General features: G+C 35.8%; 1 long non-coding RNA gene across 1 annotated transcript; it reads right to left on the reverse strand.

The window, feature by feature from the left end:
• Positions 1–1,079: 1,079 nt before the first annotated feature.
• On the reverse strand, positions 1,080–9,901 carry LOC113471880. The gene is made up of 2 exons (XR_003394411.1): positions 9,756–9,901; positions 1,080–1,167 (listed from the first exon to the last, which is right to left on the reverse strand). It is a non-coding gene; the product is annotated as an uncharacterized LOC113471880 (long non-coding RNA).
• Between the last annotated feature and the right edge of the window lie 879 nt (positions 9,902–10,780).

Here is a 10,780-nt window from a genome sequence, read left to right on the forward strand (position 1 = left end):
TTTTGTACCTATCAATAATTGAGCTTGTACCGAGATATCAATTAGTAGCCACTACCGGAATGGTGGAACGATCGAGAAGCGTATTATGGTAATTTTTATGTGAGCAAAAAATTTCTAGAATGATCCACTGAGCCAAAACCAATATCATTAGGAACAGACTTAATGTCATGTTGAAAGTTCCGCCCTTACTGCTCGCGACAAATTTCTGATCTGATAACATAGCATCGGATATCAATTAGTAGCCACTACCTGAAAGGTGGAACGATCGAGAAGCGTATTATGGTAATTTTTATGTGAGCAAAAAATTTCTAGAATGATCCATTGAGCCAAATCCAATATCATTAGGAACAGACTTAATGTCATGTTGAAAGTTCCGCCCTTACTGCTCGCGACAAATTTCTGATCTGATAACATAGCATCATTATGTACTCAACACGATGCATAATTATGTCCTCATTAGTCAACACAATAACATGGCCATTACAAGAACGTAAAATCCTATGGCGTAATGTGTTTACGTCAAATTACTATCTGAATAGGGAACTTCCTAAATGTCTATTCCAGCAAAAAAAAAATCAGTGTTAAAATCCATTTTAAGCTGACATTTATCTCGTGCAAGGTCAGAAGGAAATGGAAATCAGTTTTAAATCCTCTACTAGCCTTATTTCAACACCAAACGTATGGTATTGGTCGTCTAAGACGGAGAAAAGTGATTCTGTCTCACTTAACAATAAAATAAAAAATAAAAAATTGCTCTGTCAAATCTATGCCACTCCCAAATCATATCTACCAAACAGATCTTTTTAATCCTCTTATTGTTGTCACTTGTACAAGTATCTGATTGTACTCTTATCATCTCCACTAATGAATTTAACATTGAAATTTGTAGAACGTAATATTGTCATCTCCACCAATAATGAACTTTGAAATACAGAGATTTGTCATCTCCACCAACACTATAATATGTCCGAACTCAAGTGTTTGTTTGAGTGTTTTGTTATCATTCCTGAGCTTGGACAGTTGATTTAACCCTGTGTTAGCTTACCTCTGAGGACATCAGCAGGGATCAATCTCCTGTAGGTCTTGGGTCTGTCACCGGCAGCATTTTTCTCAGCAGCATTAACTGCGAGAACGAAGGCAAACGCGAAAGCGATCACTTTCATGGTTCTGAAACAGAAGTGAAATCCAGTTTATTAGCAAATTTTTGTATAGAACTTCCAGGATAGGTAACATAGGTATCCTACTCTTAACAACTTAGTATAATTATACCATAGGTACAATTAACAACTTATAGAGTACCCACCAAGTACATAGTATGTAAGTAGCTACTTACCAATGCAAAATATACCTATCCAAGTCGCACTCAATTAAAAGGAATTAAATATACAAGTTTTTCCTTATCCGCAAGGAACTTTATCAGGATGTCTTGCAGTTGGTATAACATTAACATAAAGAAAAGTGTTGTCCAACTATATACCTGCCTTAGTTGCAAGAATCTGTAGAAGCAAAATAATTACTTCCTTGCGCATTTAATCCAAGTATTTCTTGAGAAACAAAAGAATAATAATATAACCTTCATCTACATCTCTACCTACACGGATTTTCATAATATTATCGTAAATCTCCGCTTTTTTTATAGCTACGTACCCATAGTTCCCTTTCGTAATAAACCAGTAAAGTATTGAATCAGTAAAAGTTTCACACAAGTTATCAACAATCAACAACACCATCCCAAATTCCATGTGTTATGTATTCAGCCTAGTAGCTTGGGTTTGCCTACCATTTTAAAAGCAAGGTCATCTGGTTATGCAAAAAACCATCGTAACACGTTCTTACCTCAGGATTAGTTGTTTAAATCAGTCTAGACTTGAGATGTTTCTAGATCTTCACGACCAGATTATTTGCTTACACATGCACGACTTTAACTTGCACGATGTGACATTTATTCTAAAGTGTTTAACGTATGTGCTTTAAATAAAATCCACTTCGAATTGAATAAAACTTTGTTTTACACTCCGTCTCTAATCTCTTCTTGGATTTGTATATTTTTTTTTAGATTGGACAAACCGAGCACCTACCTACTATGTAGGTAAAACAAATTAAGGCTCTTCTCGAAGAGTGAAGTAGGCACCAATTTTACTTTATTTTTAGTTTTTCTTCTTCTTCCAAAGTTGTATCCTCCGAGCTATTAACACAAGCTGATGAATCGTTCGTTACGTTTAGTGATACGTACAAAATGTACATCAGAAACACATTTACTCTGAAGCAATTATAAAAGTATTTGACTCAGACATTTTGCGAGCTGGTTTGAAAATCATCGTCTAAAGCCTATCATTATGCAATAAATTTAGTATCGCCTACGCCAACAGTCTAATTGAAATACTTTTTTGTATAATTTGTACGTATCTACCTACTTTGAAAAAATCAGGTTTCGTGTTTATTCGCAATGCACAATTATTGAGACCAATTGGAGTTCTGATCTATTACTCTTTCAATTTCTTAAAAGAACAAGATTTTTTTGCCTTCAGGGGTTTATGATTTCATAAATTAAGTCTGAGCTCTGTAATATAGTAAAACTTGAGTCTACTTAACTCTCTGTACTTATATCTGCTCATATGTAATTCATCGGGATTAGGTGTAGCGTTGAGTAAGAAATTTAACAGCTGTTATCCATAAACCATTCTAACTTGATATTGTTTATAGTTCCGTATTCTGCACATTTTGCGAGCTGGTTTGAAAATCATCGTCTAAAGCCTATCATTATCAACTGATGAATGTGTAAGCATGTTAGCTGCTATGTTATTAATTGAATATGAAATCATGTTGACTTATTGATCAATCTACGCATAAATGATTATTATTTACTTAGATCAGTTACCTACGTACCTATTCCCTATTCACCCAATTGCCTCGTTTTCGGGCCTAGTAGTTTCATGAAAAAGTAGACACCTATATTGAGAAATGTAAAAGTGATTCAACCAATCTACCTAATAATTTTAAGGATACATCAGTTCCTGCTCATACCGTGTTTTAGCAGAGGTGTCTAATTTGTTTAATCACTCGTTAAAAACTGAGATCTCAATCTATTTCCTTGGAGTTTACAATATTTTCTGCACGATCAAGCATGCAACTGATTTTCACGTTAGAACATCTTGGATGTTCCAAATCAGACTGAAGGGAAGGTTTCGATTAGATAATGGTAGTAAACATGAGATAGGTATCTACAGATGACAATAAGCATTACGTGGATAACCTTAAGTAAAACATTGAGCCGATTTCAGTATGCATGGCTCATCACTTCCATAATGTTAAAATTTGAGAGATTTGTTTATTTTGAATGTTAGTTAGGCATCTCCACTAAATATGATCTTCTGGCATCTCCACTAATTTATAATCCAAGAATAAGTGCAAAGGACTCCAGCAAATAAAGGGCGACGAAAAAAGAATCCAGACAGATGAACTGGTTTGAATTTCGAGCATAATGTAAATAATATAATAAATTTGATCATCCTTCACGTATAAAGCAAGGGCAAAGAAACTGTGCTGGGAAAAACCAGCGTATAGGTTCAATGTAATGGTAAAATACTCGGACCTAACGAAATGGATAGAGTAGAATATATTTATGTACTTAATAATTGTATGATATAGGTACGTGAATTACATGAAACAGAAACAATTATGTGTTATTAAGACTATAACAGAAGTGTGCTTGTGATATAATCCTAATAGCTAGGGGGCTTGCAATGCGAAGGTCGGTGTGATAAAGATCGATATTGAAAAGATTGTTACGATTAGCACAACTTTCACCTGTTATCTTGCAACTTACAGGAAAAATAAGGTCGGTGTGATAAAGATCGATATTGAAAAGATTGTTACGATTAGCACAACTTTCACCTGTTATCTTGCAACTTACAGGAAAAATTTCAACAATTCCACCGATCTGGTAGGAGGAACTGAACTCGACTGCATTACAAATAGCAATTATGAAATGAAATCCAATTTTAATCTCGAAACTTCTCAACTCAGCAAGCGCGAAATTGAATTGCTAGAAACAATAGATACGAGGGTAGGTACTTCTTTTGCATTTGTTTGGGAAATTTAACATCTCCACGGATAAAATTTTACGTAAGAACTATATTGCGAGATTTTGGCATCTCCACTGATTTTCACACAACATTTTAGATTCAAATTTACTTGGGGTGTTTTGGCATCTCCACTAATTTTACGAATTCCATGTCACTGTTCGGTTTGAAACTGAAGATGCTATAAAAATACAAATAAAAAGTGGTGATTTTTCGAAACTGAGAACTTTGTAGACCCGAAAGGGTCGGTAGGGATTTTCGTAACTGATATATTATCTCAGATCAATCATGACACGAGGTTTCATTGGTTTACTAGTTCAGCTGACAAAAAAGGTAGGTTTATCTTACTGGATGACCTTCTTGGACTAACCCAAGGTTATAAAACATGTCATACCAAAGTAACCGAATAAAAGTGAACTTTTGATCAATAAGGAGTCGGGTACTTTTCCATTTGATTGTTGCGGAGAAGATTCACTCTTTGAATTGGATCCATATTGGGTAAAGTGACTTTTTAGTCTCATCCAGACAATATTAGACAAGATAATTATTGTGATCTATTCTATTTTTCTAAGGTGGATACTTGCTGATAATCGTCATAATGTTCCCTTGTACGCGTGGTAAGCACGTATAAATACAAATCGGTATCGACAAGGAAAATAATACCCAATACCACAGTAATACTTGTAGCTATTTACTCTAAGCACTGATTAAATGACATGGCATTGGTCTGTTTCATGATTGTAGTGTTATAGAATGTGTAAATATTCAGAGTAAGTTCTCTTTGTACTTATGGTTAATGTGATTTACTGTTTTAAAAGAGACAGTACGAGTCCGGTACACATAATGGTACCTACTTACCTCCATAGAATATTCTAGATCGACTATTATTTCTATTTGACCTTTTGTGGGATATCTATCTTTTCTATAGGGTGATATCAACAGGTTTTATGCAACAACAAATGGAGATTATGATTTTTTTCTATGACTAAGCATCTGCCTACATGAAGTAAACTGGTCCCACTCTCTCATCTGTATTCAATTTAGAACATCACCCATTGATGTGAACTTTGAAGGTGTGCTTGAACACTGAGTTGGCAATGCTTCCAGTTCAACATAATCATTTCATGTCAAATTTCATAATGGCTACTAATTAGGAACACGGTAGACATTGTAAATTCTCAATAGCACAATCACATTATTATCGTCCTACAAAACAATGAATACAAAAAGTGAAAGTTGTCCGAAGAAGACTATGTTAATTTTCTAGGTAAAGTCCTTAGCCTCGTCTGGTTCAGTCCTTCATTATTTCATAGTGTGACTTCTGAGAAATCATGGGAGTTGTTCATATAGAAGAAGTTTCTCAATAACATTGAATTTGACCGTACTAATACCTATTTGTCATACTCAATATACAAATTAGTCATCAACATAATGGGATTGACGTATTTCAGCGATTTCGCGATGTTACAACGGTTCCAGAGACACAAATGAACCTATTTTAGTAGTCATGAAAGATGTATTTAAACCTCGACTAGCCTTTCCAAAATAAAAGTGCCCTTGACCCTACAATAGAATTTCTGATAGCAACAAGTACCTACTTACCAATGAGAAGATGCAATCATATTAAGTTTTTAGCCCTTCGATCAAAACCGCCCTATCTTACACTACGGAATTTACACATTTTATTATTCAAACAATAATATACATATTATGATCTTTTTTCCTTTGCTACAGTGGGAAATTTGTCATCTCCACTAACAAATCGTCTGAGATGTAATGGACGAATTGAATTGATAAAGTTATGGCAATATGATCATGAAATCATTATTAATATTATTATAAAATTTAGCTAATATTGAGCACTGTTGCTCTGGCACCACAGTGACACCCCAGTTCTTTGTTAATAGGACAGAAGGGGTTTCGCTCACGCCAGAATTGCACAAATATTACAGATGCTCTGTTTTTTTATCGTTCTTCAAGATTGGTAATTCTTTATTCACTCACAAGTTTAGCATAATGACTGGTGAGCTATGCCGAAGGCAAACTAATGAAATACAGTGAGAGTGGGTAATCAATTATACTGACACTCAATGTATAGAATTATGGAACCTCTGGGTGTAACGCTGTTATGCACCGATCGATCCCACTTTATGTCAATAAAAAAGAAAAAAAAAATCTAGGATAGCTGACTAGGCTGAACGCTGGAAATAGGCTGGACTATTACTATTTACAATATCTATCTTCTGTAATTTTCCGAAACTTAAAAAAGCACTCCTTAAGTACTACTTTTCTAGTTAGCCTGCATGCGATGTAGATGTTAACTACATTATATCCAGGTGAAATTTGAATTTCCAATTTTCCAGCTGGACCCTTAAGGTCCCCGAGGCCCTTAACCACCCTTGAATTTTGTTCCATTTCCCCAGGTCCGCTCTTGTTCTTTTACTTTTCATTCCATCTACCCTTTCGTTCTCTTTACCTATGTTTCTCCCAGTTTTACAGTGGCAAAGGAACTTTTCAGTTCTGTTCCAGGAAAAAAAATAAGGTCCGTTCTAATATGTATTCTTCTTGTGGGTCAGTTTGATTCTGTATTCCTATCTCCTATCCCCCTAAGCTTGGCTTAGTTTAAATTAGTTTACATATATAAGTATACCTTTAATATGCATCTAAATAAAATGATGTATTCTATGATAAATTTTCTAGAACTCGATCTATTTATGGCGATCTACTTGTGTAAAGTTTTTAAGTCTCTAAAGGCGATTACAACAGCTAACCGGTATATGCTGAAGCGCTGCCAAGTATAAAACTTACTATGTACCTAAACACCTAAATACAGCCACTGCAGAAAAACCGGATGCTTCGTTTGAACCATAAAGTTACACGGAACTATAATAATAATAATAGTGCTTATTTATACTGCTCGCATAGGACTGAAAAGTCCCTTTACTCCAGCAGTAGGCTACTACTATTATTGTGGTCAAATTCTCAAATTATATGAGGATAAAATTCCATACCTCGGCTGGGATTGAACCCACGCCCTCCTGTTTAACAAGCGAGCGTCTTGACCACTACACCACCGAGGTAGGTTGAACATACTCATATTAGGTACCTATGTTTAAATTCTCATTAAATTAGTACCATTATTACACGTATTACCTTTCGAGAAATAGGTGAAGTAGATAGTTATATGTACCACCTACATTTTGGTGGAGATGCCAAAATTACCGCTCAAATTTTCTCTTCACCCCTTTACACCAAAACTGGTCTAAACATTTTGTCTGCTCATAATTAGGTATCTTCTCGGAAGTAGGTATGAAGTGAAAGGTAAACCCAAATCTGAAATGTTTCTTCATTTGGGATTGCATTGTGAGGTATGGAATCCTCCCTTGTACCTAAATACCCCTTAGGTACCCTGTCCTAATATTATGTAGCGTACTTGGAAATTCCCTGTGGAACTCATAAGCGGTTTCCTTAACAACAATATTCCCTATTGCTACATATTCCCTATTATGTTACATATTCCCTATTTTGTAAAGTGTGTTATCACTCCATTATTATTGGTGGTCAGGGCGTTTTTAGGGGGTCCGTCCGGGGCTATTTGACCGGGCGCGGGCTTTTCGAGGGACCCGGAACCAGCTTTTTCAAATAATAATAATAATAATCGCCTATTATGCCTTGAGAAATCCTTGAAAATATTGATGGAATTAAAGGAATATTTCTATAGGATAAAAAAAATGTTAGAAAAGCCCCATTTTTGAAGCTATCACCCCGAGCCCCGGTTAGCCTGAGAGCGCCCCTGTTGATGGAAAGGGGAACTCCATGTGAGGGCGAACATGCTGAATTTCTCTCATATAACTTCTCACGTTTTTGGTCGGTTTGCAACTTTTGACCTGATGGTACAGTGGTTCGTTGCTTCGTTGGTTTGGGTATCTTATGCTAAATGATCCTGAATGTAGGTCACATGAGACTATGAGAGTTATGGTGAATGTTCAGGGAAGGACTGTGCATTCATGTATTGTGTAGGCAAGAAACTTTGGGGAAGGAAAGGACTGTGTATGTTCCATTGTGGAGGCAGGTACATATTTTCAGGGGTCATCTCCCGACTTTGTGCTCAAAAGAGGAAAGTTCCTATAGCATTAGAGGAAAGCTCCTATTGCATTAGAGAAAAGTGGATACCTGCCTTCATTTATGGTTACGAACTCTGTGACAAGATTCACAATACAAATACTATACTCGTGGGTCCTACCTCGTATTTACACAGAATACCACGACATGAAATAGGTAGGTACCAGGTAACTACCAAATCATGTGAAGCCCATGCCTATTTCAGGCACCTATATCTACCTAATCTTGAAAGTAGGTACCTAAATCTCGTAATCTAACGAGACATTACATTTAACCTACTAAACACATTTTTTTGGGAGAAAAAAAAAGGTTGGGAAATTGAACGTTTAACGAAAAATGGAGATGGTAGATAAAGAGGGCGCACCAAGGGAGAGCTAAGGGGAGTGGGTTAAAAATGAGGGAGAAAAGAAGAGAATTTTTTAGAGGGCGGCGAAGTGAGGGAGAGAAGGGGTGAGGTTATTCCCAGTGATAGACAGATGGGAAGAGAGAAGTCCGGAGGGTAATACAGCCAGGGAAGGGAGGAAGAGGAATGCTGGAAAAAAAGGTAGGAAAAAACACTGAAACCAGTAACCCGTCGAAAGAGGGTGAGAAGAGAGAGTAAATGAAGGCAGAGAGCTGTAAAGTGCGATAGCAGGAGCGTTTGAAGTACAGTGTGTACAGGCTGATGAGTGAGGGATTTGAAGATGGGACGAAAAATGGTGGAAAGTGTACGAAAAGGGCTTTTGGTAAAAACATTGACGGAAAATATTTAGCACAGTTCGTGAATCGTACGAAAATCAAAAGACAGATTCGAAGTTTCAAGACCGATTTTATGATTGACGAGTTTGTTAACACAGTAGAATAAAATTTCATGAGTAAACAGAAGATGGACGAAACAGTTTTGACCCCATGCATTGAAATGCCCTGATAGTTCTTATTCCCCTGGGCTGATAGTTGATAGGAAAAGCTGTCTTGTTCTTGTTCTTTACCTTTCCGAAGTCTACCATATTCCGAAGTCTAGCTTTAATTTTCCGTTTTTAAGATCAATTCGTCAAAAGTACCCGATATACTAACTCCAAATCTCTGCTCGAAGGAGAAAATCTCAATATAACGCAGGAAAAATCAAAATAGACCTGATGGTAGCTACCTACCTACTCGTAAATAAAAAGTTAGATTACTACGAGTACCACAAATTTTGATGGACAATTTCTCACTAAACTTCTGGACAAATTTTTCCGAGGATAAATAAAAACCGGTGTAAATCTTTAGCAATAAAATATCAGGAACTGGAAAAATGATAAAATACTGAAAAACCGACAAAATTTATTTGAAGAAAAAGTCGAGTACCAAGTTCAGACAAATCTTACACTTCGAATACACAATTCACATCGGTACAAATAAAAAAGGTGAAGATATAATTGGCTATAACACAATTTTACAAAAAAACTTACCTATCCTAAATTATTACACTAGACTAGAAAATAGAAGTGCGAAACTAAAACTTTTTAAATGAAGTTCTGGCAGTGTTAGATAAATTTAAAAAATAAAAATAATTTACAAAGAAATATTTACCTCTCAGATATAATACCTGCGATTGACAAAATACGCTTGCTTGTGTTAGATGTTAGTATATTGGACTACTGATAGTATTTGAAGAGTGCCAAAGATTCTTATATTGCAAGGAAGAAGTGGGGAGAACTTCTCTTCATCCTATCATTTCGTTTGTGATTCATCATCTTTTGTTTATTTTAAGTTTTGTCGAACCAGAAAACTTCCGTGTGAAGATAAACCTCTTCTTACAGTCCTTGCAAAGGTTCAAAAAGGTGTGCAAGCTTTAAATTTGATCTTGAACTGAAAAAAAAAGATTGACCCTACATACCTAATAATTAAAATTCTATTGAAGGATAATAAAGGGGGAAAGGCACTACAGCCTAGAAAAAGTAAAAAACGAAGTGGTGGTATTAACCTTTAAATTTCCCTACAAGTAGTAGCTTTAGCTTGCTGTTGACCTCTGTTTCGCAGTTTTTGCTGACGAATAGGTAAATCGTTTTCGATTGATTTTGTAGTGTACTTCGGATCTGTTTGCTGGTTCGAGTCTAAGTTAGGTAATGAAATTTATTCATACAGTCCATATTGAAAGGACATTTTGACAAGCCTTCATGCTTAACACAGATAAAATTCATTTCTTTTTCGATTTGCTCGCACATTTGTACGCTCTGCTGTATCAGTTCAATTAGGGTTGAAAGACAGAGATGTGATAGAACTTCAAGGAAAAAATGCAATAATTATTTTATTAGTGCTTCGCTAAACTTCGCTTTCAAAAGAAAGGGAAAAAAAGATGATGTTACCCTCCTAATTTTTCTTTTCCAAGATATCAGATCCCCCTTGAAACTCAACACCTATCGTGCTTTTCTTTTGAAAATCCAAATGGTAGTTTATCTCGGAACTAAAGAGAACACAAGGTAAGGGAAATTGTTAAATAAAGAGTCACCACTCTCCTCTGCTCTACCTTACAGCTTTAGAAATACGAATCTTTCCCAAAATACAGCACTTGGGTGAATGGAGAAGGGAGAGGAGAGAATTTAGGCATGTAAGCT

The sequence above is a fragment of the Diaphorina citri genome, unplaced genomic scaffold (assembly GCF_000475195.1).
Source record: "Diaphorina citri unplaced genomic scaffold, Diaci psyllid genome assembly version 1.1 scaffold3205, whole genome shotgun sequence".
Classification (NCBI taxonomy): domain Eukaryota; kingdom Metazoa; phylum Arthropoda; class Insecta; order Hemiptera; family Psyllidae; genus Diaphorina; species Diaphorina citri.